This window comes from Nipponia nippon, unplaced genomic scaffold (assembly GCF_047370975.1).
Source record: "Nipponia nippon isolate SJK-2023a ecotype South Korea unplaced genomic scaffold, ASM4737097v1 scaffold_12, whole genome shotgun sequence".
Lineage (NCBI taxonomy): Eukaryota > Metazoa > Chordata > Aves > Pelecaniformes > Threskiornithidae > Nipponia > Nipponia nippon.
In genome coordinates this window covers 19,955,954-19,983,929 of record NW_028262313.1, presented here as the reverse complement: position 1 = coordinate 19,983,929, position 27,976 = coordinate 19,955,954, and the positions used below count along the sequence as shown (strand labels likewise).

The 27,976-nt window shown below is 35.8% G+C and overlaps 1 long non-coding RNA gene across 1 annotated transcript in view; it reads right to left on the bottom strand.

Moving 5' to 3' along the window:
- The window catches only part of LOC148056738 (uncharacterized), a 269,426-nt gene that overhangs the window by 155,400 nt on the left and 86,050 nt on the right, over positions 1–27,976 (bottom strand). Inside the window, exon 3 of the long non-coding RNA XR_015702513.1 lies at positions 11,861–11,950. This is a non-coding gene — a long non-coding RNA (uncharacterized LOC148056738). The remainder of the gene's footprint in view (positions 1–11,860; positions 11,951–27,976) is intronic.

Here is a 27,976-nt window from a genome sequence, read left to right as displayed (position 1 = left end):
TATTTTGAATTGTCCTAGATATTTTGTCCTAGATAACTTAACATATCCAAGTCCATCTGCTATGTGCATCAGATGGCTTAAAATTGCAACTTGTAAAAGTAAGGAATAAGGAGCTGGATTTCAGTGACCCAAGAGGTGTGAGTCACAAATACATACTACATAGAGGATATTCTTCCGCCCCTCACCACTGTTCTTTGCATTTAGGAGGAAAAGAATGAGTGGGCTAACAGAGCAAGGCATACAATCATTTTGTGACTCTGGAATTTACTGCTGCATTTATCACAGGATTTTTAGAGGTATTTTCACAGAAGTAAAGAGATATCGTACAAGCAACACTGCTAACTACTCTGCCTTACTCTTTCTTAACAATAGATGAAATAAGCCTTATGCTACTTTTTACACCTTGTTTCTCAAGTCTCTTCTCTTTACACCATATTTTTCTTCTATGGTTTTCCACTCCTCCCTCTTCTCAGTCTAATTTTAATGGCTTAGCAAGCCAGCTCTCGCAAGACATCTGTGAATTCCTTACCAGAACGGCAATAGAGATTATTACTTCAAACACATTTGTTCCACAACGAATTTTCCAGGTCTCTGTGAGCCTGAAAAGACAGTGTGTTCCACCTATCTACTAACTGCAGCAGTGGATGTAGGAAGTGGATTCAATACCTGAAATAGAAACTACTTTCATCTGCTTTGTTCTCTTCCCTCTTGCTTCACGTACATTTAGCTTGGCAGTAAAAGGCTTCAAATTAAACAAAGAAACTCCCGTCTTTCTCTTATTTTTCCACTGGAAGAGCAAATTCTACCACCATTACTATTGTCAAAATGGGACAAAGGAAGAGAATCAAGAAGTGTTTTGTATTTAGTCCATACAAAAGCTTGCCTTAGTTGAAGAAGGAGAGATGCTATTTAAGTGCAGATTTTAATACAATAGTCCTAATGTTTTAGCAGCTTTGGGTTTATGTATCTTTAATAAAATATTAAAATATTTGAATTGCTATATTTTGCCATGAAACTATACTGGTTAAAATACTTGTTTAATTGCTTCATATAATATCAGAATACCTAGTTTTGTCTATTCTATTAGAATTGACAGATTTATCACAATTTTTTTATTTGGTCTGACTTTGTGAGTGTACATGCTCAGTTTATAAGAGAACATATATAACTCCAATGGTATATTTATCTGTTTTCTTATTTTTACTGTTAAGGAAAATACGAAATTATAAAAGATCCAAAAAAAACCAATTGGAAGAAACAAAGATTTTCATCTTCTCCTTCCTATTTCTTGCTACTAATTAAAGAGCTAACATAAAAATGAAAGAATTTACCAAGGCATTAATTCAAAACATACTGGACGGTGACTTCCTCATTTAAAACAGCTAAATGCCTAAGTTAAACACAGGAGATAGATCAAGCTCTTTTCAATTGACATATGAGTTCTCAGGTAAATCCTGCCTGTCCCTTCCAGAGGGAAGCCCCTAACAGCACGGACTATGAGAAGACGACTGCTCTGGCAGTTGATCAGATCTGACTAGGTGAAACAAACCCTTCACCATCAGAAGAATTGTAGCAAATGATATCTACTCTGCGCTTAGCTGTATGTCAGATCTTCAGACCCTGGAGAAACTCGCTATAAATACTTGTCAAATACTTATATAATCAAATAATTTATTTAAATCTGTGGCTTCGTCACAATTATGTGTATTTTCACACAAAAAAATTTCCCCCCAATTCAATTCAGTAACAATGATCCATCACACATGACTTGTACAATTATGTGAGCTTATGGAGAATAAACTGGAAATCATAATAGAAAATGCTATCTTTATTCCCAACATGTATGCAATTGACATTGCAATCTAGAATAATTGAGAAAACAGAAACCAGGAAGAATTTGCAGTGATGTATGAACAGTCTGCACTCCTTTAAAGAAGATTCATTTTATTAGGAAGTTTAAAAGTTCGGTACAAAGACAGGATTAAAGTATTTCCTAGTACTTCCTAACTCTCAGAAATATGAGCTATCTTCCTTCTCTTTTTCACAATTTTAAGTATGTTATTGTACTGTGGAAGATTGAGAACAATACTAGATAACTATTACTGTACTCAGAATATTATATATGAGCATTTAGCATTCTTTGTACAATTCAGCCCTCTGATCCTCCTTTTCTTTTCAGAGTATTTCCCAGAAAAAGGCATTTTTCCTGAATTTCCAACTTTGACAGCCACGGGTACATATGGTACATATAAGCAACTACATGATGAAGTTTAATGTGAGAGCTGTGTCCAAGAAAAACAATTTGGGCATGTTTTCTCCCCATTTTATTTAGGAGAAACAACCCAAAATCTCATACAATGGAATTTTAGGGCCAACCCAAATATTTCTTTTCATCTAAACCAAAAAATATAGTATATGCTTTTGTTCTTTTTGTTAAGCTTTAAAGCAAAAATGCTATTTTGCAGGTTAAAAAGTTAATTGCAAAACGCTTTGAAACAAAACAGTTCAGCAGTACCAAACTAAACCCATAATTATTTCACAATATGTTTTCGATTTCCTTCTTCCTTTATTTTTGATTGAAACCATGTCTTGAATTCAGTTTGAACTCACAGATTCTTTTGATTCCCTTGAAACTTCCTTTTGTTTGGAAATGACTACTTAAGCAAAATATATGCCCCAACTATAAAGTGTGTACACTTACAGACTACATTTCTCACAAAGCAATTAACTCTTTGTTCAGGAAAGCATAATGGCTTTCAGCTATTTCTGTAGAGCCACCTTCTTTTTAACTACTCATCTCAAGAGCCCACTAATTCCTGAAAGACAAAATGACATCATCTATCAGCTATTTCCACCTCCTCCTCATTCCACTCTTCCTCCATGTATTCTTTTCATGCTTCAGAACATCTCTGATTCACACAGTAACATCTCCTTGACCTTGACTCTATACATTATCTTGTCATCTCTTGTCTTGTTTTCTCAATATCCTTTCTCGGGTCATCTCATCTCTACTTTCTATGCTATGCGGTGCCAGGATATACAAATGCTAATAGGATTTGAACTTATGAATAAAAAAAAAGAGTGCCTTACCATCTTTTTTGTGAAACAAGAATATTTGTGAGCCCTCATTATGATCAAGGATTGATTTGTTTGGCATCAGAATTATGTAAGGAGGTTAGATGGTTGTCCTTCAATGACTAAAAAAAGAAGGAATGTGTAACGAGTCTGTCAGGGATGGGCCCAAAGCATTCAGGACTTCAGAGTTCTTGCAAACAGCCAAAGTAAGGCCAAACAGCATAGCTTAATTCCTAGACATGTATATTTTTCACAAATAGCCATGAAGACAATTTGCCTTCCCAGAGTCAAGAAGAAATAAGTCGCATTAGTTATAGCTTCTTGGTTGCTAGCTCCAGCCCAAATACTTCAGCCAGTGTGAACCAGCAATATTTCAGTAGCATAAAAATAGTCAGTTCAGAAAGAGCTAGAGATTTTCTCATTTTTCCAATAAGCTTCATTTGTGAATTCCTAATTTCTAACTGGCTGAAAGACTGCCATGCAAGCAACAAGCACTTAAATTAATTCTTAGAGTCAAAGAGATGAAGTAATAAATATGCAGCAACAACACACTTCTACTCAGTCAAAATCTGATAAGAGATCACAGACTAAGATGTGAAGTTTGGGAGCCCTTCTTTTTACTTTCCCAACCTAGTTGGTTCTCTCCACAGCACAAAATGGCCAGACCGTATCTATATCCCTGTCTTACCTGACCATTGCCCTTTAACGCTCCTGGTACACTGGAAGTAAGTGGCTGATTTTTCATGGTGCTTTCCTATTTCCGATGATACAATCACTGTTTCTTTGTTTATAACCCCACATGTCTGTTATCTAAGTAATTCTAGAGTTGCAGGAAAATCCTACCTGTCTGTACGATTTTTTTCTCATTTCCAAATATGTTGAGTTACTAAAAAAGGCATCAAGGTTGCCACTAAGCTACTAATAGGCCACTGTGTCAACTAGCCACAAAATAATCTTTTGGTGATTTATCAGTTTATTCCCTATATCAAAACTTATTTTCATTATCATATCAAGTTTATGTTCCCTAATGCTCCTACAGCCATCAATGAAACTGAGTCTAACCTAAATGAGTAATTGAATTTGACACTGCTGTCCTGATCCATTATATTGACATCAGTATTTTAGGCAAGAGATACTTGTTAGGATAGTATATGACCTGACCAGACTTTTCCTTCTCTACAAAGATAAGCTAAATTTTGCCCATACAAATGATGTGAACCTGTGTAGGTTTTTTTCATGTTCCTTCATAAGGCACCTAAGTATTTTGTTCCCTCTATTGTAAATATTATTCTTTCACAGATTAATAAGGAATTCATAGTTCAGAAACATGTGACAGCATAAATAACCACCAATCAATATTCTTTTTATAATGGAGGAAATCAGTTTAATATTAGAGATACTAACTGGTGCTGTAGGATGTTATTCTAAAGGCAAGGCTGATAATTTTGGAGCACGGTTCTACTTTGAAAAGTATCTTTAATGTTTTATTTTAATGGAGATAAAAGGGCCAGAGAGAGCTCACCATCTCCTGTGGACCTTTCCTAATCTGCCCTCCTGTTTCCCCTCTGCAACCTTAGTACTGGGCTCATTGCTTACGGTGACGCAAAATGATATGTGAGCTAGAGAGAGAACAGTGACTGGGGTCTCAGTCAAAGCTTTCTATAAACCGTTGTCCTCGGTGGACAAGGAATTTGCACGGCATTTAGTCACTGTGTGCTGTGCAGGCTATCTGGCTGATTAAGGATTTGTTTTTTGAGATGTTAGGTTTTTCATGGAGAAAATTTATTCAGTAAACTCTAACATCCCTCTTTCAGAACTTGTCATGTTTTCCTCTTATTCTTAGCAGAAAGTTCATTGCTATACATTCTGCATACAATTCTTCCCATATGCTAGTATACACTCTTCATCTCACTTCAAATTCCATGCTTTCTTTCAATTATTTCGTTTTCACTCTAATTTCTAGTCTAATTTTTAGAGCACAGACCTGGTTAGGCACATGGATATTCACTTATCCTAAATCTAAAGAAATAAAAGTTCCAAAGACACATATGGATTTTATTCCTATGGTTCTTCCATCTTTGATGTAGCTTCTAAAAACACCTTAGAGCAATGATTAGTGAAAATACTATGAAAAAGGACTGCTAATTCAAGGGAAATCAAAATAACTTCAGAAGACAGACATACCCCAAGTTATTTATTGTATTCTGAGTGTAGAGCTCATTATTGGCCCTGTTGTACAACCCAGCTCTACAGTGATTTGAGCATACTGTGGGATAGAAAATCAGGAATCCTGTTTCTATCTCTAGCATCGCCTGTCTGCACGGTCCTATACAAGCAGCGTAACCCCTTTGAAACATGAAAGCAAAACTGTATAGTATCTACACCTGAAAAGAAACATTGGCTTAGTAGGATCTTTGCTGTTTATCTAAGCATTTAAGAGAGAGAGGCAACACTCGGATTTTATTCCTTTCCTCATATATGCTGTTCTTCCTCATCAAACACTTCACAAAATTGGAACTCTCTGTCTTCTACTATAAATGTCTCCTACTGGGAAGCTACTTTTTCTAAATGTGTGCAAAATAGATCATTAGCAAGTCTGCCAAAGGAAAACCTCTGTTAAGCTTCAAGATTTTATTCCCCAAGAAAATACATTTTACTCTCATTCCCAACCAGCATAAGAGACTTTTTGATTTTTTTTTCCCCTCAAAAAGGCTAGCACAAAACAAACTTGTTCGTATCCTGAACTCTGACTAGAGACATCCTCCACTGACTTCTAGCATAAAGAAACAATAATTTAGTTTGGTTTTTTTTTTAAATGTTGGTAGAATAGACCATTCCTCTTATGTAGAAGACCTGAGCCACGGACTCAACAACATTTTAACATCCATCTTACTTAATGCTGTATACCTGGCAGAATCATGACTTTCGTAATAATCCTCAATCCCAAACACCTCTAATAAGACTTTTCATGTAAAGTTCCTAACTTTCTCTCTCTCCCTTTTTTTATTTATAGACACGTTTAGTGATGACAAAAGAGCTATTAATTCAGTTGTTTAAATTAATTCAATTAAATTATTAATTGAAACAACACATAGTAGATAGGATATCATAATTTTATTTTGGTTTGGGTTTTTTGGGGGTTTTAAAATATTTTTCCCCTCTCTTCATATACCTTTAAACTATAAATGTAAAGTACTTGGAACTATCAGAAATAGTTAAGGAAATTCAAATTATCAGGAATATCTAAGGAATTGTAATAGTGTGTGTTGTGGCATTTTTCCTTTTTAGACTGAAACTGGTTTTCCATGACAAAAAAGAGAAAGAGATTGCCGAGTATAATTATTCTAAGATTCTCTTGTTTTCAAACCACAAGAAAATTAAAAAGCCATAACATATACATCCAAGAAATTGTCCTTATGCTGTGTCTTCCTTGTATCCCTACTCTGACTGAGCTCTTTTTGCTTATTTCATTTGGTTTTAATCTACAGTGCGAGATCTGTGGGGCAAGGACTAGGTAGGTTTTGGCTCCTTGCAGACTTTTAAAATAGAAACATTATATTAGATTTTAAATTGGCAATTCATAGAGCTTCAAAGTCACTCATGATGAGGTTTTTATTCTAAGGAACAGGACAGAAAACAATGTATGAAAAGGTATATAGTCTGTTTGTTATACCTTCTTGTTCTTGTACTGCACAAGTCCATGTAGCTTAAATGCATTTTACATAAGGTTTTCTCTTGCTATCTCTATAGAAATGTCTTTCACTGCTAATTAGATGTGTGCTATTATATGTATAATGATACTTAACAAATTCCAAGTGTTTTGAAATATGTCCTACTTCTTCTATCAGGCCACCTTAAGAACTGAAAATATCTCCACACAGAAGAAATTCAGCACTTTCCTCATCTGTTTTGGGAAAAAATTATAATCAGTTTCACTGAGTTAAGTCTTACACAGACTACACCACAACATACCTGAACTGGGTCATAATAACTGCAGGGGTTTGAACATTCTGAATTAGCTAGTTTAGAACACCAGCAAAATGGCAAAAGATGAATATCGACAAATAAATATAAACTGGAGAGCATGCTCCATTAACATTTCTTAGTTGTTTGATAGAAATGACCAGGGGCACATGTAGAATAATAAACCTTTACATCTTTAGGCATCTTTCCTCCTCTTTCTTATTTAGCACAAATCGACTTATCCCTTTGGTACACAGAAGAACTACTGTTCATAGAACAAAAAACCTGCTTGCATATTTCATGCTGCTGTTTGGTTTTTTTTTTTTGTTTGTTTGTTTTTTTAAAAAGGGAGAGTCTCATCTCAAATCAATCATAAATGAACCCACAAAGTGCAAAAAATGTCCTTTTTTCTTTCGTTTCTGACATTAGTGATATGAAGTTTAAAGGCTAGGGCTATTTTGGTGAAGTTAGGGTGAAAGTTATCCTAATCTTCTTTAAAGCACAAAAGAAATAAAGTTGCTATCAGTTTTTGAGTCGTATACAGACATTTATTTGATTCACACATCTTAGGTAGTCTTTCCTTGTGATGAATGGATTCAAGTTCTAAACTTTCTATTATTCTGAGATAGCCCTTGGTGTTGTGCAGCAGGCTGCACTTACAGCATCTATTACCAGAACATGCCTTAAACAACATACATCCGTCACGAAAAAAGTGACAGATCTACAGCAAAGGATTCCCAGGTTGAGTGTACAAGAGAGTCATCGGTATTCTAACAATATTTGTTAGGTTCCTTGACATATTTCTGCCTTCTTAAATACCTGTTTTTCGTAAAACAGGGCAACTTTGTATTTCAAAGGGTATGCATACATTGCTTTGTAGCCATATGTCTTCAGATCTTATAATTATCTACCAGTAGCAGTTAATTTATACAATAACTTTACAGATATTCTGATTTTCTAACCCTTTCTTACCAACAAGACAGCAATACAGAGATTAAATACTATGGACTAAGTTTTCTGTTGTACCTTTGCCAATTGTGGTCTGCAAAGACATTGACTGCTGAAGTATTTACCTCTTCAGTTAATCCTATTTCTGTTGGGAATTTGTGTAGGAGTTGCATGATCCGGCAGTTATATAATCTGGCAGCTACATTTAAGTAAATAAGATGCTAAACCCAGTGCGGAATAAGAAAAAGGTTTTTACTACCAAGTATCAAGATCATCAGAACTGATTTAGAGGAGGAATCAGCAGTGGTTTGAAAGCCCCAAAGTACATCAAGAGAAGACTCAAAAGCAAGCTGTCATTAATGGTTTCCTTCATTTCACAATGAGTCACCTGCTTCTCTCTGTTTCTGATCATTTTGATTTCTTGTTTATTTTTATACCTGTAACAACATTCTTCATTTTGCATCTGTTTTGGTCTGTCAAATGTCAAGCCCCAAATTAGTGTCTTTCGTCAGTCATCTCCATTGCAGAAGCTCACCTCCTAGATATGCAGCAGAGGAGGGGAAAAAACATACTGCATGACAACCTGGCATCTAGCACTGCTCTCTTCAAAAGAAGCTTTTCAAGCTTGCTGTCCTTCCACGTGACTGCTCAAACAAGATATAAAAATGCATAGTGAAGTATGATATGAATATTAAAGGGACATAACCTTTACCTGCTTAATACCATTATTTATTAAACTGGTGACTTTGGCAGACAAATTGATGTCAGGGTTCACGGATTGCTTGGACCAATTTGAACGATCCTCAGAGGCTAACAGAATCAAATGAGGTTCAATTTGCACCAAGAAAATTAATGTCCAAGCATTCAGATGCACTGTTTGTGGCTGGGAGGACATAGTGAAGAACTTTAGGTGAGGCTTATCAACACAGTAGCTCCCAAGAGGAATTTTTCCTTTGGCTACATAAGTCATCTTCACAGACAGAGGAAATGAGATCATAAAATCATAGAATGGTGTGGGTTGGAAGGGACCTTAAAGATCATCTGGTTCCATCCCCCCCGCCATGGGCAGGGACACCTTCCACTAGACCAGGTTGCTCAAAGCGCCATCCAACCGGGCCTTGAACACTTCTAGGGATGGGGCATCCACAGCTTCTCTGGGGAACCTGTTCTGGTGTCTCACCACCCTCAGCGTGAGGAATATATTAGACAATCCAGAAAAAGAGCCAGTAACTGGGATTTTGGTTAAGATCTGGCTCTACCATAGAAAAGCATGTGAAAGTCTATGCTATACCTAAGCAAGAAGGAAAAATAAGTTTCTGGCTTTTCAGATCACAGTCCTCAAAGTTACAGTCATGTCTTTCCCATGTTTCTGCCCATCTGTCTAATCGGCTATAAGCCTAGACAGCATTGGAATGGAGTCAGTGTCATTATCCCCTTGCTGTAATTGGCATGGCAGGATGGAGCAGCATGTACAGCCCTCTCCTGGTGTGAGAGAAAGAGTGAAGAGAAACCAAAGCAAGTGAGCCAGATGTCACAGAGACCCTAAGAAATGTGCTGGGATCCAGAGGATGAGTGAACAAGCTGCCTGCTTTTACTGCAGAGAAGCTCTGTTTCTTCCCATCCTCCATTTTCTTTGTTTTTTCCAATGCATATGACTTTGTTGTTGGTGGTGGTTTTGTACCTCTGACCAAAGGTAGTTTATTTCAGTAACTATGAGTATGAAATATTCCACTTTCAATGTGCCTTCCCCTTTTCATGTGCTAGACATTGATGTTACCCGGAGACTGTGAGGGAACAAGATTGTTTAAATGGCAATATAGGAGCATGAAAGAAAGAAAGGGACTTAATAAAAAATGAATGACTATTTTATTTTGACAGTTTCTTCATCTTTTTGGAAAACTTTCTTTGGTTTATCTCTCTCTCTAAGAAGGCCAGATCCCACTACAGCTGTGACTGGAAACTATTCAGTCTTGGTCCTTAGACCAAAGAAGCTAAAAGGAGGAGAATAATTTAATTTTGTGGTATGTGGTACAATATAACCCTGATCTATGCTAGAACTTTTAAGGTTGAATGCCCATAGTTGAATCAAACCGTTGCGTAAGTTGGATAAATCTTGGGGCTGCAGTATGCCTTGATCTGTAACAACCTTCTAGGTCAATCCAGAACTCTATCAGACCTACTGTGCCTGTTTTTACCCTCCTACCACTCCTTGATGCTGACTATACATTTCAGATTTTGTCTGGCAGCCTAGCCAGCATTGAGAAGTGAAACACTACTACAGTAGTACTGAACTGACTGTAAAAAAGCCAACAAAAACCCAAACAAAATAAAAAGATAAATTGTACTGTAATTTCCTTGCTAGTTTTATATGAAACAGTGCTTTTGGTTTCATCCTTTTTCAGATTTCAGTTCTAGCGTGGAACATCCAGAGTTTGCTTCAGATTTCAGCAGAAGTGTAACATCCATAAGCATTTAGATAATTCCAGTGTCCTCAGTTCAGAATGTACAATGTTACCATACGTGGTTCTCCAGAATAAAAGGTGAAAGAGAATTAAATAGGTTCCAGATGGAGCGGACTTTAGCTAAAGAGGAGAAGTCAGAAGCTTAACCATATGATAGACCTAGAGGCAACTCCAAAGCTGCCAGGAGCTGCCTTTGGATTCTGCCAAGGAGACAGATGCTCATGCCAACAGTGCATAGATTGGCATCATTTATATCACATCAGGCCTCATGCTGTCACGATGTCACAGTGCAAAATACTAAGTCAGACAGCTAATATTTAGAAAAGAGCAATCACACTGCATATATTCAGATCGCATATCCAGTAACAGTTTTCATATTATATTTACCCTTTTGGATCTTGACTTTTAAGACATGAAAGCTTGTCTTACCTTACTGTATTCATTTAACTCTTAATGAAAACTTCACAAGGACATTGAAGCATAAACTAAAGCTTTAATTTTTACACCAATGCAAACCTTGCCATAAGTAGCGATCAGATACTTGATATTAATGTGGAAACTAGATCTTGCACTTACAAAGGAGTTGCCCACAAGATCCAGGGAATGGTTTGTGGTTTTTTCCTCCTTATTTTCACTTTACAAAACCTGAATATAAAGTGCAAAGCTGCAAAGTGATAAACACACAATCTAAACCTCGTTTTTCTTTTAGAGGATTCACACATTGTTCCTAACGTCTTGCTCTATCACTTGGAACATCTTTCTGTCTGAAAATAAATTATGCTCTGTATGGAGCATCAAGCCTAACCTTAGGCATCTAGCAGCATAGAACTGTACAGATGTATTACAGCAAATATCCATATTACATGCTGTGTCATGGCATTTGAACAAGTGCAAACTCTTGCATGCAATTTTGGACACAAACTGGTTCAAACATGCCTTGTTTAGAGATCACTGTGCTGAGACTTCAGGTTTGATTGCACCGTCTGTTAAAAGCACACAGTTTCATGGAGTTCTCTGAATATACCTAATAATCATCTAAATCCAGCATTAGTACAAAAGTTCTGAACAAAGTAGGGTGCAAATGGACAGAAACCACTGTCTCAGCACACAGTAAATCAGTGACATCGGAGAAAAGCACTGCAGCTCTGAAACACATCCATAGCAGGAAGGATTAACTTTGTTCTCTACAGAGATCCCACCATAAAGTGTGTTAAAATCTACCTCTCCCTGATTGAGAGCCTGAATAAACATTGACAATTATTTAACAGCTGTTTAGGCAGCATGTTTACATATCCTGGGGACTGTGCCATCCAAATATTGTGATTTCATTAAGGAGCTTTGCCCTAAAGAATCTGAGGGATTGAGACTTCTGAGAACCCTAGAGCAACATAACAATTTTCCTACTGCACTACCTGGGCTTCACAAGGGGTTGATCTGGAAGCATCCTTGCAGATGGTTTACTACTACAGAAGTCCTCAGCAGCATGGTAAAACAGTATGGTCCTAGGAAAAAAAATAAAAACAAAATGCATCACCACTCTGTCAAACACTGCATAAACAACAACAACATAGGTTTGTTTAATTCAGGTCTTTATGATGCATTTCCTTGGCTTTCTATTCCTAACCACCACTCATTAAAAATCCTATGTTCTGCGTGCATCAGAAAAATAAGTATCTCCATACCAATGTGTACTTGCTGAATGCCAGTATCCCCCTCATGTGCCACAGAAAAGTACAAGTTTGCATCAACTACTAAGTTCTCCGTCTCTCCCAAAAGAAATAAATGAATCTAACCTGCTAGCTTCCTAAGAAGCCATAGCTAAGCATCTCCATCCCACTTATTTCATGGCCAAACATTCTGCTCTCAAATCCCTGTACGCTCTTGAGAGTCTTTTGATACCATGCAAAATACGTGTTTCATTTGTGTAGGCGTATCAGCAAAAGCTCTCATGGGAAACTGTGACTATGGAGCCGCATGATTGTGGCAGCTGGAGCCCAAATAACACCTTTGCTGGATTTATTGACATTTGGAAGAGGCAAAGAAATGCTTTCAAGAACTAGTTTCAAGAACTGATGAGGTCAGATAATCTTGAGTGAGTAAAGTATGTCTGGGATTAATATTTCTGGGACGAATAGCTCTCCTTGTCTGCAAACTCAAATCACACTTAGGACCCAATATACTGCTCACTTCATGTTAAAATATATATTGACCCAGTCTAAGCCGCCAGATTTTTCTCCCCACAAGATATTCTTTATAACGTGTGCCATTTTGAATACAAAAAGTATTTAAACCAAATTTATCTTTTGCAAACACTGCAAACGTAAAAAAATCTGCTTTTAAATGATAAATATTTACATAACAGATATTTGAAAAGAATGCAACATTATGTTTGCTTAATCCAATCAATTTACATTCAGTTCCTTTAATGTGGCAGAAGTTATAAATGAGTGGATTTAATCTCTTCAGAGTTCAAACTTTCATTCTTTACAAATAGTACAGTTCCAATACTAAATATGAAAGTAATAGTTCTCTTTGCTAAAATTAACATCTGTTTTCTTCAGAAAAGCAAACTAAAAAGCTTATTTGTGTTTCAGGAACTATGTCTTTCTACTCTCAATCACATCAGTCAAAGGAGACATTTGGCTGTTGTTTCATGGAAAGCACTTTTCTTATGTCTCAACTTTAACTCTCTGTAAATTACAGAGCATTTAAAAATTACAAGAATACCAAAAAACCCACCCAAACCCATGGAAAGCAGAAAGGATGCTATACACAGGAGAATCCATATGGCATGGAACAAATCACAGTGTCATGATAAAAAAAAAAGATATCAAAAAGGCAATTCAGGTATTTCTGTTTCTCTTCTCTGATTGCAAGGCCAAGAAGACAGTAAATAGAACTGATTTAAATATCAAACAAAAGAATTTTTTTCATTCCATCTTACATCAACTTACCTGTGGAACTAATTGCCATATGAGCCTGTGTAAGACCAGCTAGAAAAAAGTAAATGTGTATTCAAACTGGGTAGATTACAAATCTGTATATTAATATAAACTCCTGCTGAAAGATGTAAGCCATCCATTCACTGACTACAAAAGATTTCCGTAAGTGCTATTTTCATGCTATACAGTATATTTATTCTGAAATGCATAGCACTGGCCACTGCCAGACAAAGCACTGAAACAGATGCGCTGCTAGTAGTTAATTAACATAACTTAGACTACTTATGTTTGGGGGGTGGAGGGGTGGGGATGAAAGACACTGAGGGCCAAAACACCCTTGTTTTTCAGCCGCTATGGAAACTCACAAATTATTTTCCTTTGGCCCAATCACTGAAACACAGTCTTTTCAGTCTTAAAAAAATAGCATTTCAGTCTGATATATTTTTGACAGTTACAATCAAAAGGGAGTTTAAGAGAGGGGCTTGTCCAGTTTCATTAACTAACCCTCTATCGGACCAGACTACTTACTCCAAAGTCAGCCGTCCATACCCAAAACTTTCCCTTTGCAGTAGTGACCGTGTACATTGCTGGTGGCAAAAAAACCCTTCTGTGCTGTGACATAGCCTCTCTCCCAGTCAGCAACACAGAAGGACTCTGGGCAAGGCTGGCTTGACTCCAGGAACAGGGACCTCCTTGCTCTTATGCTAGTCTGCCTGAGCAGGTAGTGAGCACTCTGGGGAAACAGATACTTTTGGAGAGTTCCTCCCTAATTAACGCCCACAGATAAGCCCCTGAAGTCACTAAAAAGCCAAGAGCCAAACAAGTCCCAACAACTGAATTCAATTGAATATTATAACCATTCCTATCTTCCTTCTACTTCCCGTTATCACACAGATAATCAAAAGGACAGGATTACTGAGTCAGAGCAAAGGTTCACTGAGCTCATTCTCCTTTCTCCATAAACAGCCACAGAGGAATGTCTTGCGATGAGCGTAAGGCCAGGCCAAGCATACACAGTCCTTCCCCTTCATGCACTCTCAGCCTCCAACCATTTTCAGCTTAGCAACCTGCTCAGCTCCACATCATCTCTTAATAACCCTCTCAGGACTTCCTTGCCATGAACTTGTCTGGTCTCTTCTGAGCCACTACAAACATAGCGAGAAAACAGAAACGATAGTTTTTGCAGCTTCTGAGATTACACGGATATAAAATATTTAAGTACGACTAAATCATTACTGAAATCTACTCACTACATAAGTGACCAGAGTTAATAACACAGCTCCTGCTGACTGGATAAGTGCTAAGTCTGATGCTACATTTATTCACATACTCATTACTCTTTGCATTGCACCTAAATAACTGCATCCTCATGTAGACCAAGACTCCTAGTCTGGTATGTATAAATCAGAATAACCAGATTTCCCAGATCTGCTTTTGTGCAATTGCAATGCAGGACCTCTAAATTACAGACAATTTTCTCTAGTCTTAGATTGCTGCTGACCAGGAGAAGGTTTAAACAGTATAACGGTGCACATGTAATATAAATAAACAAGTTAACATATTTGTAAGACCAAAACCTTTAGAGGAGATAATATTTAAAAATATGTATTTGAGTATAATATTTACTACAACGACAAATAACTTGTAGCCTGACATTACTAATATCAAAATTACTCCAATTGGTGGGTAGTTCGACTGTTTGACTGAGGAAAGTAAATTCTATGCAAGTAACTATAAAGTTCTAGTTGCCAAACTGTTTGTACAAGAAGATAATTTTTTAGGAATTCCTAGGAGATAAAAAAGAAAGAAACTAAGGCTGTCTAATCAAAATATGAAACTCCCAGTAGGAGAAGAAAGCTTCAACCTTCCAGATATAAAACATATTACATAGCATTCACACTTGAGCAATTGATAGAATGGTTTAGAGAGACAGCCATGCAGTCAGCAGAATAGATAACCTTGGGGTAAAAAGTATATGAAATTTCTATCCCTCCAGGTATTATTCATTTGCTGAAACTGAAGGAGCAAAGATCCAGAGCTTTAGACCATTAAGACTACAAAGAAAATGTGATTAGCTCATATGCAGAAAAGTTAAGTTTAGGCTGCATTTCCTTATGAAACTTCAAAGGGAAAAATCTCATTGTTTAATAATAGAAAATACCAAGTTATCTTACTTCAATCAAAGTGTTACTGCAGTCAGTTAGAAATCGTGACTGATCTTTTCATTTGAAAAGTACAACATGGTTTTTCAATAGATATTGGCAATTCTTTAGGGCCCAATCCTAAGACAAAAGCTTTTCCGTTGCCTCCACAGGTTTTGTATTAGGCCTTCAGTAAACTGAAATGAAACAAAATCCCAGAACACTTATGCATGTTGCCATTTATCAAACAGCCAACTAAAACTGCAACAGCATTCAGAGTCACAGGCTTTCTATCATCTCCAGTGAAATATGGTCCAAGTGGAATGCAGGATCAAATTCAAACACTCACCGTACAATAGAGGAAAGAAATATGCCATAGCACTAGGCATACTACAAGCAATAGGAATATTAACTATGGTCATACACGGAAAATATGTAGCCCTTATCCTATATAAAACTCTCAAATGAATTAAAATTCTTTCTGATGTCAGATGCTGGCAGCTCTAAGACTGAACTATGATTTTTTTAATCTCAAGATTAGCTAATACCTTTTAAAGAAATTTAGACAAAATTCCCTTTTGCCAAACAAGTTAAAACTCCTTATTCTACTAGTTGGAGATATTCTTCTTCCATGCAAAGTGCACAGAAAATTTCCACTTTACTTCTATAGGCTACTTGTCACCCACCTTTCATGGAAGAAATGTAAGTTATGTAAGAATGTAAGAACATATGCAAACCACAATCAGGTCCCAGTGGAAAAGCCTGAACTCTTGGAGAAAGAAATATGCAGAGACATGCAAATTTTCTCCATTTGAACACGAACTTAGGAATTAGGAATGAAGAACACATGCCACTCAGACAGGATTCTTATACTTGCTTGTTAGGAGCTGCTAGTCATACACTTGCCAGTTCAAAAAATCATGCCTGGGCTTCCACCACCATTCCTCCTAACAGCTCTCTCTACTTAGCCTAAACAGCACAGGACCCCTTTTGCTAAGTATCCAGGGGTCCCTTTACAAAACAACATATGAAAAAAATGTGCTGCCTGCACTAATGTTTTTTTCTCCATTAAGGCCATTTTTGTTATGTAATGAATATCCCAGTCTATTGTCCTGGACTGCCTTGGATTATTGCTATTGCATATTGGAGAGATTAAATCGAGAGAATATGTGGGCATTTGTAGCTGGATATGTATCTTCAGAAAGCGTGATTGGTGTGGAGGGATAGAAATTTCATATAAGTCTTTTCCCCAAGGTTATCTATTCTGCTGACTGTGTGGCTGTCTCTCTAAAGTATTCTATCAATGGCTTCAGTGTGAATGCGATGTAATATGTTTTAAATGTGGAAGGTTGAAGCTTTTTCTGCTGGGACTTTCATATTTTGATGAGACAGCCTGCTACTAGAGTTATTTACTTGTCTTTTAACTGAGGTATTCACAATTTAGAAATAATTTAGTCTTCTTGAATATTTCTGGACCTCCAGATAGTTAAAAGATTGAAAAAGCACCCCATTTCAGTTTTTAATTGGGAATGGTTCCACTGCTCACCTGTATTTGAAACTCATTAGATAAAATACTTCATACAGCACAAAGAAATTAAAAGGGAGATTATTAACATTACAGCCTGCTAACTGGCACATAAAAAGCTATACAATTACCCACATCAGTCAGTCTGTATACAAGTCAAATCACTGCAGTTCTACTTACTATTATTAGGAAGTACGTAATAGAATAGTAAATACCTGCCTTAAGACAAAGTTTTTCCTTTCCTTTTCTTATTCTTTTAACCCTTTTAAAATTGCTACATTTACTTAAAAGCGTCAGAATATTTGGATTCTTACAACAGCAAAAATCCTTTCCATCTAGAATAGTTTAAGAAAGTTGACAGAAACCTTTAAATAGTTTTGATCTGCTCATACCTTCATTTTTACTCTAATAAAATATTTAATAAAATACTGTCAATAATTCCACATATTATACACCCCAGAGAAAATGTTGGAAACAAATATTACAGCATTTCTGTTGTACAGTATTTGTAAGATTAATTAGGACTAAAATTTAGGATGAAATCCTACCAGATATTTTTTTTCTCCTCACATGCTATGATTTCTATATTCTGATTAAAGTCTTTTGCCATTCTTTAAAGCTAAAGTCTGGGAGAAGCTATTCACTAACTCTGAGTTTATGAATCCAAAATAATGAAATCATGTCTTTTCTTGTTTTAAAGCCTACTTGATCACTACAGATTGAAAAGAAAAATCAGTGGGCCTTTACTATAAGGCTTTCAAGAGAAGACATAGAAACTGATAGATCAGATGCTTGATAAATGGCAGATTGCCAGAGAGTCATCCATATGGCTCTCCAGATAATGTTTGAATATGATGAAAGTTTTCTTTGATTGAAAAGCCTACGGTTTCAGACGCTTTCCTCACACCCTGAAACTTGCATTAATAAGACTCAATTCAGAACAAGTTTTCTGTTCAAAACACATTCTCATTTGGCCAGAAGATGGTCAATTATTATCATAACATTCATCTGTGCTTTCCAGGCTCTTCACAAGTCAAGAAATTAGTCTTGCTGTAAGAATCAGATCTCCCTGGAAAAGCCACGGCGTGGAATCAAGAAAGGTTCAACTCTGCTAAAATATGATAGAAATATGTTCCATCAGATTTAAGCACCAGATCTATAGGAAGGGGTCTCTGTTTCCTACAGCTTTTTTTGCGAAATGGGCAAATATCCATTTATTTTAAAAGTCCCTCAAGACTCCTAAGTGACATATCAAAGGGATTGTTTGATTTAGTAAGTGAAAACAGGCATAGCCTGACCCTACTTTGACACTTTAGTGACACAATAGCGCAAAAGAAGTCAGTGGAAGCTGCATGTACAGAGAATCACTGGCAATCAGGCTACATGCAGGAACTCGGGGTGAAAGGAGGAGGATGTCTGATGAAGCCGAGAGGATCTTTGACATTACTGTTTATATTGGTGGTAAGATCAAATTTGTTACTGTATATATTTTTTAAGAGATAACAAAAAATGTTCACGCTGTCAACCGCTTAAAGTACTTTTTTTGTAACACGGGGCATTGCTAAGACTGTTTTGCAGCTGCTAGGGAGGGCAAACAGCTGCTTTCCTATATCTTAAAAACCTCCTAATTTCCAGAATCAACATGATACTTTATCTACTAGATAATATGGTTGTGCTTATGTTTTTAAATGGAATATACTGTCTTTTACTTCACAGACCTCTATCCAGTGTATACAGATGTCCCAAAAGTAGAAAAATAGTAAAGACTACTTGCATATCAGGCATTTTATGAGACTAAAGGGGGAAGAATGCAATGCCCTAATTCAAACAGAGTTTAAATATGATTAAATAGCAAGTTAATGAATGTAGCATGGTCCAGGTTACATATTGACTTATGACTCAGTCATTTGAGAGGTCACGTTTGAAAAATCAAGCTTCTGCTACCTCTAGTTGACTAAGTTTATACTTTTGCTTCGGTTTATGCTTTAGATTCAGATGAGGTGTATCAAATATGATTCATCTTTTTTAAGAATCCAATCATTTTTGTTAGAAACAAATCCAATTTGTTTATTAATCTCTCAAATATGTCAAATGGATTTTTAATTGAGAAGTAATTGCATTTTGCCTTACACAGTTTTTGTTGATTTCATAAGCTTATCATCAATCCTTTGGTGATTTCTCACCTGATAAAGGAATAACATATCTAATTAATCATGTTGTGTAATAACAAATCTCCTATTTAGAGGTACAATAATTAAATTGGGAAAATGCTAGGAAAACAAGAAAATTATTCCCCAAGGTAGAGAGATTGTGGGTTCTACTTGAAAGGAAGATATGCAGTTTGCAAAGTTGATTAATTAGTTTTAAGAGGATCTCAAAAAGCTTGGTACTTTGAAGTACACAATCAGTTTGGAAAAAAATAAATCTGTGCTACAAAGATACATTGTACCAACTTTCAAAATATTATCTGTGGCAAAACACAGCATTTGCTTTGCTATATAAAAAACCTGTTTTCACTTTTGGAGACACAGTATGATAAATTTTGGCAAGCTGAGTGATTTCCTATCTATGATTCATTTGGCAAGGCAGAAATGCTAAATAAGAAGCTTGCCTTGAATTTACATACCCCATCCATACAATTTCAGCTGCAGCAGCTGAGAGTAAAGAAGATGCTAGTTCAAGTGAGAAGTCTTTTTGGACAAGAGTCTGTAATGAATCACACTTAAAATATGTGGTCATTCTCCACCATGTGCATATTTTTATCATTCTTATTAGACATTCAAAAAATGTAAAAAAATCTATACATCTCATTTTGAGACCTGTGGCAGAGATGAATAGACAGTTTAAATGAATGATTTGAAGCTGATGACCTCAGCAAACTGTGTTTCAGATTGACTGTGAGCATCACAGCCGTAGCATCATGCTGAAAATATCACCTGATCTGAACATATGTACAAACCTCAAGAATGAATGGTGTCCCAGAGGGGAAAAGACAGGAAAAGAACACTAAATTCTGTTAGGCACATAAAAGGGTATCTGAAAAGTCTCTTCAGTATAGAAGATCAAGAATTCTCTAAAAAAGAAAAAAATGTAATGAAGATAGTCACACAGAGCAGTTGCTGCTTTCACAAAGCTGTTTTGAACTTCCATTTCCCCTTTCTCAGGGCACAATTTGAATAAATGCAACACTTCTGCTTGAATAAATCAAATAATAAAATCCTAAAAGTACATGAGGAAGAGTCTTATAGTTTCAAAGGAGTATCTGGAAGAGCAACAGGACATTATGGATCAATAGTTTTCTATCATTTGCCTATTGGATAAGCTCTTTGAAAAATGGACTTTTTGTTTTGGCCAGCAGCTGGCCTGTAATTTGAGCTATTCAGCAGTAACAAAATAAAAAAGAAAATGAGAGAGCAGCTTATTTTTACTTGTTTCATAACTTTTCAAAGACATACCCTTTTCTCAAATATGTCATATAGTTAATTGATAAATAACAAAAGCAGCAGCCCAAATTCCTCAGACTTCTACTGATTTCATTATTCTCTCCTGCCCTTTAGAAATATGCCTGTCCTGGCTTCCAAAACCCAAAAGAACATTTTTTTCTTCCTCAACCCTTTAAATGTCAGGCCCATCAGTCCATCTTGACAAGATTATCCTGCTTCATAATGCAGGATCCACTTCTTGTGGGATACAGCAAGGCTATACCATATATAGGTTATGCCTATGTAATTTTGTGGCCTACATCACTTTTCCTTGCCTGTTCTTGTGACTAAACCCTGTTTAGTAAGAATTCTATAGGACTTCCTGATATATCACCATTAAAAGGTCCATTATTTAAAACAAATAATTTTCTTAATCGTCCAAATGACAGTCACTAGAAATTGGACATAATAGAGAATTCTGCAAAAGTTATACAAGTTCTGAAATCAAAACAGCCCTAGATTCCCACACTACCACTGGGTACTTCATTTCTACACTATTCAAGTTCTAGAATTAACAATTTCATCTAAGAAGTCATCATGCTTTTTGCATAATCCATTTTAGACTATTTAATCCTAAATGTATTTTTCTCTCAATCTCTTCCATTTCAAGGGCAGGCTCCTTAAAAAGATCGAACTCATCATTCATACTCAATTTCAACATTAATTAATTTCAATGTATTGTCAGATCCACACGAAAAGTAAAATTCTTCTATTAGAGTCTGTGACTTCGTAGCTCACCACTGAATGGTGGCCAAGCCTGTCAGTCACAAAACTCTCTATGATCCCTCTTCTGTGGCTGAAAATTATTCTCCTAAGCCAGAGAATATGTTGCCAACACTACTACCAGGCAGATGCCCATCGATTTGAGAGGCTCAAACTATATTATATAACTATACATACATACATATATGTAACTATATTATATTACAAAGTGTCATGGACTTTCTTTGTCCTCTAAAATTTACTATTTTTTTAACCTAAAGATGGACTTGTCATTATAAAACATTTCCCCCCCGGCCTTCAAGTTATTTCTTAGTCTAGAAGAAACTATTCAAATTCCGTGAAGTTCAAAATCTGACAGTTAGGTTCAATATTTTGAAGGCAAATCTAAAGTGTCATGGACATAAAACTTTCTGATATCTGCAATCCTAGCTGATTATTTCAGCTGATTGTGAAAATAGGAAAAAAAAATCTTTATAGAAAATATTTGAAACAATACATTTGCTTTCTATGTGTTATAACTTATCTGGATTTAAAGTCCTAAGATATCCATTCTCTAAACAAAACTGGCTTTAACTAGTCATCTCCTCTGCAGCACCTTTTTAAAGTACAGAACATTACCTTTATGCTACTTGTCACAGAGAGGGTTTATTTGTGAAATATTTATTTCATTTCTTCCTGATTATTTCACAATCCCTAAAAAAAAAGTATTCATGCAACATTATTTCAGTTAATGTAATCTGCAAATTCCTGCTATATTTCATTCTATCAAGTAAACATTCCTTGACTTTCTCTCTCATGTCACACACTCCAGCAGCTGTGTCCTTGATGAATCTGGATAGAAATTAGTTTAGATCTGATAGCATTCATCTTGTTTGCTAATTTTAAACTTTCTCTTCTCAATTCAAACATCTCTTCATTCAGCTATTCTTGATACCCATTTATTGGCAAATACAGTAGTCCCCGGCAGCTGGTAATATGAATTATACCTATTTATGGTAGGTAGAAATGGGTCAGCACTGCAAAATTTAAGACTGGATGAAAACCAGACAGAGATGACAGAGGTTACTCTGAGGACTGCAATAAGTGCTTGAATTTCTAGACAATGAATCGATTTATGTTACTGTTAGTCAGCAGAATCTTAATAAACATATTTTTCTAAGCTTAGAAAAATAAAATTCAGTTCAAAAATTCTCCACGTGCATAGCTAATCCTAATGTTCCTACTTTTTAACAACTAGGTATATACTTTATATACTCTTCTCAATAACTTCCTACCCTATTTCTTATGACACATGCAGTGCAGTCACCCGCCAGCTGAAACTAATGAACATTATTTTTTAGGCCAATGGCTGAAAACAGCTTGTCATTGTCTCTGTCATAGATTACCAGTCCGTTAAAATTTTTCTTGTGTGCTGACACTTATTTTAATAATAGATATGGAACTTGTTTCCTAAATGTTTAATATGGACTGACTGCTCAAAGGTGCTGTCTTGTGAAATCATTTGCTTTTACATATTTTAATGTTCAAAAGACTCCCTATTTTAATATTTGAGTAAGGATATAATGAAAATTCCTCCACTTGGCCACAGATGCACAAGTCCACTGAAGTGTTAAAAGATTCCAAATTAATTTCTTTTACCAACATGATAGACAGTTATGATGGAAAAAGGGTATGAAGCTTTCCTTATATGGATGGAGAGAGCTTTCCCTCTATCAGGTGAAAGGACGGACAGAAGTTCTGGAGTTACACATTATTATTCTCCAAACCAGTGGCATTCAGACTAAGAACAACAGCACAAGGTTTTGTGGCTCCCTTTTGTTTCAGAAAAGCCTATTTTACTGGAAGGAATTGCCCATATGGTTTTACTAAGGCTATGCTGGCATGGGGCTAAGCACAGTCAGAAAAGTCACAGTATGGAGATGCTAAGCCATCTGATGAAGGGCATTGATTTGTTGTTACAACCTGGATCAGGTATTTCTTTTTCTTCGCAAATTTTTCTTTTTTTTGCAGAAACTTCCTCACTTCTACCTCATGGTAAGAAATGAAATGAGGGGAAATTATCTTTTGATTTTTTTTTTAAATAGAAAAACAAAATGTGTCCCAAGAGTAACAAAAGTCTTATGCTTCTCCACATCCTACTCTCCTGTTCTTACTCTTTACAAGTATGTACATACTAAAAATTATACTGTTCATTATGGAAATGAACTATATCTATGTGGAAAAAAAATTTAAAAATCACTGGTTAGTGTCCTAGAAATACTGAAACTTTATAATCAATAATCCACTACTGAAGTTGAGGTATACCAAGGAAATGTAAAAGGTTTTCATATTTTTTCTCTTTTTATTCTATCCTACAAGAAACAATGAAAATAAAATGCATCGTATACTAGAACCTGCAATCACACTGGAGCTGCCATAGATACAAATATATAAAAGGGTCTAAAGAAAAAGTTGCTACTGTAAAACTGTACAGTTGTTATTACACTCCATCCAACAAAAAACCCAGTTAATTTATGAATGTTGGCTCCTTCTTGATGAGTGCTAAATCTGAATACAATAAACAGGCATCATAACTGCCACAATTTTGTTAAAATAAATTCAAGTCAGGGCCAAGTCTCCTGGCATATGTTTATGCTATGTATTGCAGGCAGATGTAAGCACACTCTGGCTACCCTCTGAGCCTGAAAAAAAGCGCTATATAACAGCAGTAGCATGATGTGATGCCTACATTAATAAACCCTGCTGAGAGGCAGCTTTATTTGTGTAGACTTGCTGCTGTGCTAACACAGTTGCAGAGTTTTCTTTTAGCTCAGAGCTCACACAGAATAATCCCAGATGTACGGTATAAACATACCAATAGTTTAAATTCACCAAAAAAAAAAAAATCTCCACATTTTTATAACCAAGATATACTAAAACCTGTAATCAGCTTGGAGATGTTGCATGTATAATTCCACCAACCAACTGCTATTCCTACTGAAATGATGCCAGTTGTAGAAAACTTACTGACATGAGATCATAATCATATTAAAGCAGATCTGTTTGCAGGCTTTATCTTGCTGCAATTTATCAGTGTATTATTATATTCCTACTTATTATGAAAAGTCATTGTCATTTTAATATAGTACTGAGAATGAGGCATATTTAATACACACATAAAGATTATGATAATCAACAAAAATATTTATTAATATCAAATATATTTTATAATTAGTGCTGCTCACTTTACCAGAACTTGCCGTAGATGTATGTTGTTGTTTCTAGGAAGTTGCCTAATTGCAATCAGAAATTGTCAGAAATTATTATATATATACATAAAGAAGCACATATACATTTATATAACTGATTTGAGGTACACACACTTTATTTTAACCAGAAAAAAAAACCCACCCAGCAAATCCCAAACCTCACTAGATTACACTTTCTTGACTTCATAGGCCAGCTTCAAAGTTTGAACCACCACATTTTTTAATGTACTAAAAGAGGGATAAAACAGCTAAGAACTCTTTCCTGCGAACTGCCCAATAAAAAGGTTTAGGGGTTTGTTTGCTTTTTGTATTATTTTTTGTTTTAGACAGGCAGGAATCTTCCGACACACTCTTTAAAACAGAGGCCTTATAATAGTCTACGCAGAAATTATAGATTTCATGTCAGCTCTTTAAAACAAATGCTAAGCTGTAAAATGTTCAAAACCCACTGTTACAAACCAATGCACACTGAAGTGAGTTTTTTCTTGTCTTACCCCTAACTATCTCTGTAGTATTTCCTTTCTGCATTAACATTCTCGCTAGATAAAGAAATGCTAATCTAGCCCTAATATAGAATTTAACATGTATGGACTACACTATGGATTGATTGAGACAATCACTCATCATGCACTAATTAAAACCATCTTTTTCTGTTTAATGATTGGTCTCTAGTGATATTAGATGAAGACAATGTATTTCTCAAGGAGTTGACAAGTGCATATTCTTTGGCAACAGTGAAAGCTGTCATACACTCGGTGGTTTCAATTTTCTTTCAAAATTATGCTGGAAGAAGCACTTCTGCAATGCCTTGGGAAAAAATAAAATAAAAGTAGTGAACATCTGCTGATATTGATTCTGTGAATCTGAAACTTTATGAAACCATAGATGGGATGCATTTGACGAGCATTTTTCTGGAACACTTTCAGACTTAAGCAAACAACATCTGTTAATATTGATTTTTGGGTTACATTGAAACTTTCAGAAGAATTACAATCAGTGGGTGATTGAAAAGTGTTGCTATATATGTTAGAAGATCAAATACTAAACAAAGGTTTAAAGGGTCTGTTTCCCTTTAGCTTCATTAATAATCCATAACCATTCCTCTCTACAAGAAAGTAAAAAGAATAAAGGTGAGAAAAACATTTGCTTTATTTAACACAGTAAAAAATCAGAGAATAAAATTAACATATATGAAAACTGGAGAAAATGTCTGATGCCAAATTTTTGAGTTCTATAGGTGACATAAACATTTCCAAAGCTACATTATAATAAAAAAGAAATAAATAAGTCCATAGAAGAGAAATTATCATGATAGCTGAAGAATCCTGTTTTGAAAAGACTTCTTGCAACAACAATGAAATTTTGATTTCCCCGATACTCTATAGCTTTTGAATCATTAACAAAACAAAGTAGTACATTCACAAATTGTAAGAGGATTTTAAATTCCCTTTGTTGGTGAACATATCAGTCCTGGTCTACTGATGCCAAAGGTATCTTTATGTTTTACCTTTTCCATTTTTCTTTTAAGTGACATTTTCTTTTAATAGTGAACTTCTAGTGAAATGATCAATTTACTCAGCAGTCGTTGATTTAGTAAATGATTCAGTACAATTAAAGTATGCACCCTAATATCAATATGATTTTTTTTTTCGTATTTCACTTTTATACTGCTTAGCTAACGCCAGTTCTCCTGCAGCAACTGGGCATTCATGCAGGTGGGATTTTATGCAATGTTAGTATTATACAAAACACTATGGAACAACAAATATTATGGGAAATACATCAAGCTTGTACAACTAATAAAAACAGTTCTACAATACAGCATAGTTTTTAAGAAACTGTTTTCTGATGCAACTGGACGTGCCAGTTATTAAACAGAATTAAATCTCCTTTCCATGACCACAGTAAGAATCCCATGGAAGAATATACTCTTCTGCCAACCTTCTACATCTCTTCCAGTCACAGATTAGGCCTGGATATGAACAGATAATGGTACTAATGAATCAACTTCAGCTGGAGGTCATACAACTTACATACGCTATCAGGTTTTGACAAAAGTCATCTGAATGCTACCACCCGTCTAAAAAACAAGTCATTTATTCAAAGAAAATATTTTGGAGGACAGAGTATTCAATATTATAAATTTTATTTTTCCCTCAAGTTTATGCTGCTTCTCTGTCCTACAGAAATTCTATTTGCACTTGAGAGATTTCTTGAAGTCAAATCCCAACCATATGGAGGTAGCAGTCAGTTCTATTTATCTTTCACACCATATGAAGTACCACCAGCTAGTCCAGTATCTTGCTGGTAAATCTAAGCAAGACATGGGTAATGTTAGTAGTCAGAAAGAAACACTTGACAGCACTGCGTGCTTCCTTCAGTGGAGAACATCTGTTTGCAAAGCACCAAACTACCATGAAAAAATTCAGGATTTCTTATTGATGCTGATAGTAGCCATGTAGCCTGGACTACTGTGTATAATATACACATGTAAACACACAGACACCTCCTGTGCGCACGCGTGTGTGTGTTCAAATATGTTTTAACTATCTCTGTCTTGTTACACAATACAGATTTTCCCAACTCCTGACAATTTTATTTAAATGTCTTTTATAGCTTCTTCATCATTTAGAACTTACTTATCCTTAGATTTCTTCAGTCCAAACCAATATATCTGGGTTTTTTTCCACCAGCCTTAAAAGAAGCTGCAGCCGGTACCAAGTGTCTTATCTGTCCTGGACTGTTCTGCTCCCTGGGGAGAAGAGAGCTGTGTGCTTTCACCCAGGGGAGCCGGGCCTTCCTTGACAGCTGCCCAGCAACTACAAACTGGAGTACCAGCACATCTTTGAGCTGACAAAGTTCACCACTTTCAGGACCTAAACGTAAAACAAGATTCGTCAACTCTTAGTACGCTAGAGAAGAGGCTTATGACAGGAATTACAGACATTTATAAGAGGAAAGATAATTGAAATAAACACATATTTTAAGAAAAAAATTTCTGTCCATCACCAAAAAACATTTCAAAGGGCTAATTTTTGAAGAAAAGTCAGAATGAATTGCTGGAAGATGCTCAGATAATACAGGCATGGAGCAGGATGTAAAATCTAAGTGCTATAAAAGAGAAATGGCTTTTCTTAAGTATTTGTGGACATGCTTTCACGGTTTATAGTTCAGAGCAGCTCTGGCCATAGTCCAGAGTGCTTCTGAGGATCAAAGAGTCAACATGGCACCCACCATTCTTCTATTCTTCAAACATAAAATCAATCAGTAACCGAACAGCACTCCTACCTTTACAATACAACCATTGCACAGGGGATACTCCCCAAATTAAATGCTTTCATGTTGAGTGAGTTATGATGAAAACTACAGACAAGAAAAAAAAAATCACATTCACTGATGGCAGCATTTTCCCCTATGCTATACAGTGAGAACACGATGGGGCCACAAATATTCAAAAGACAGTGAAA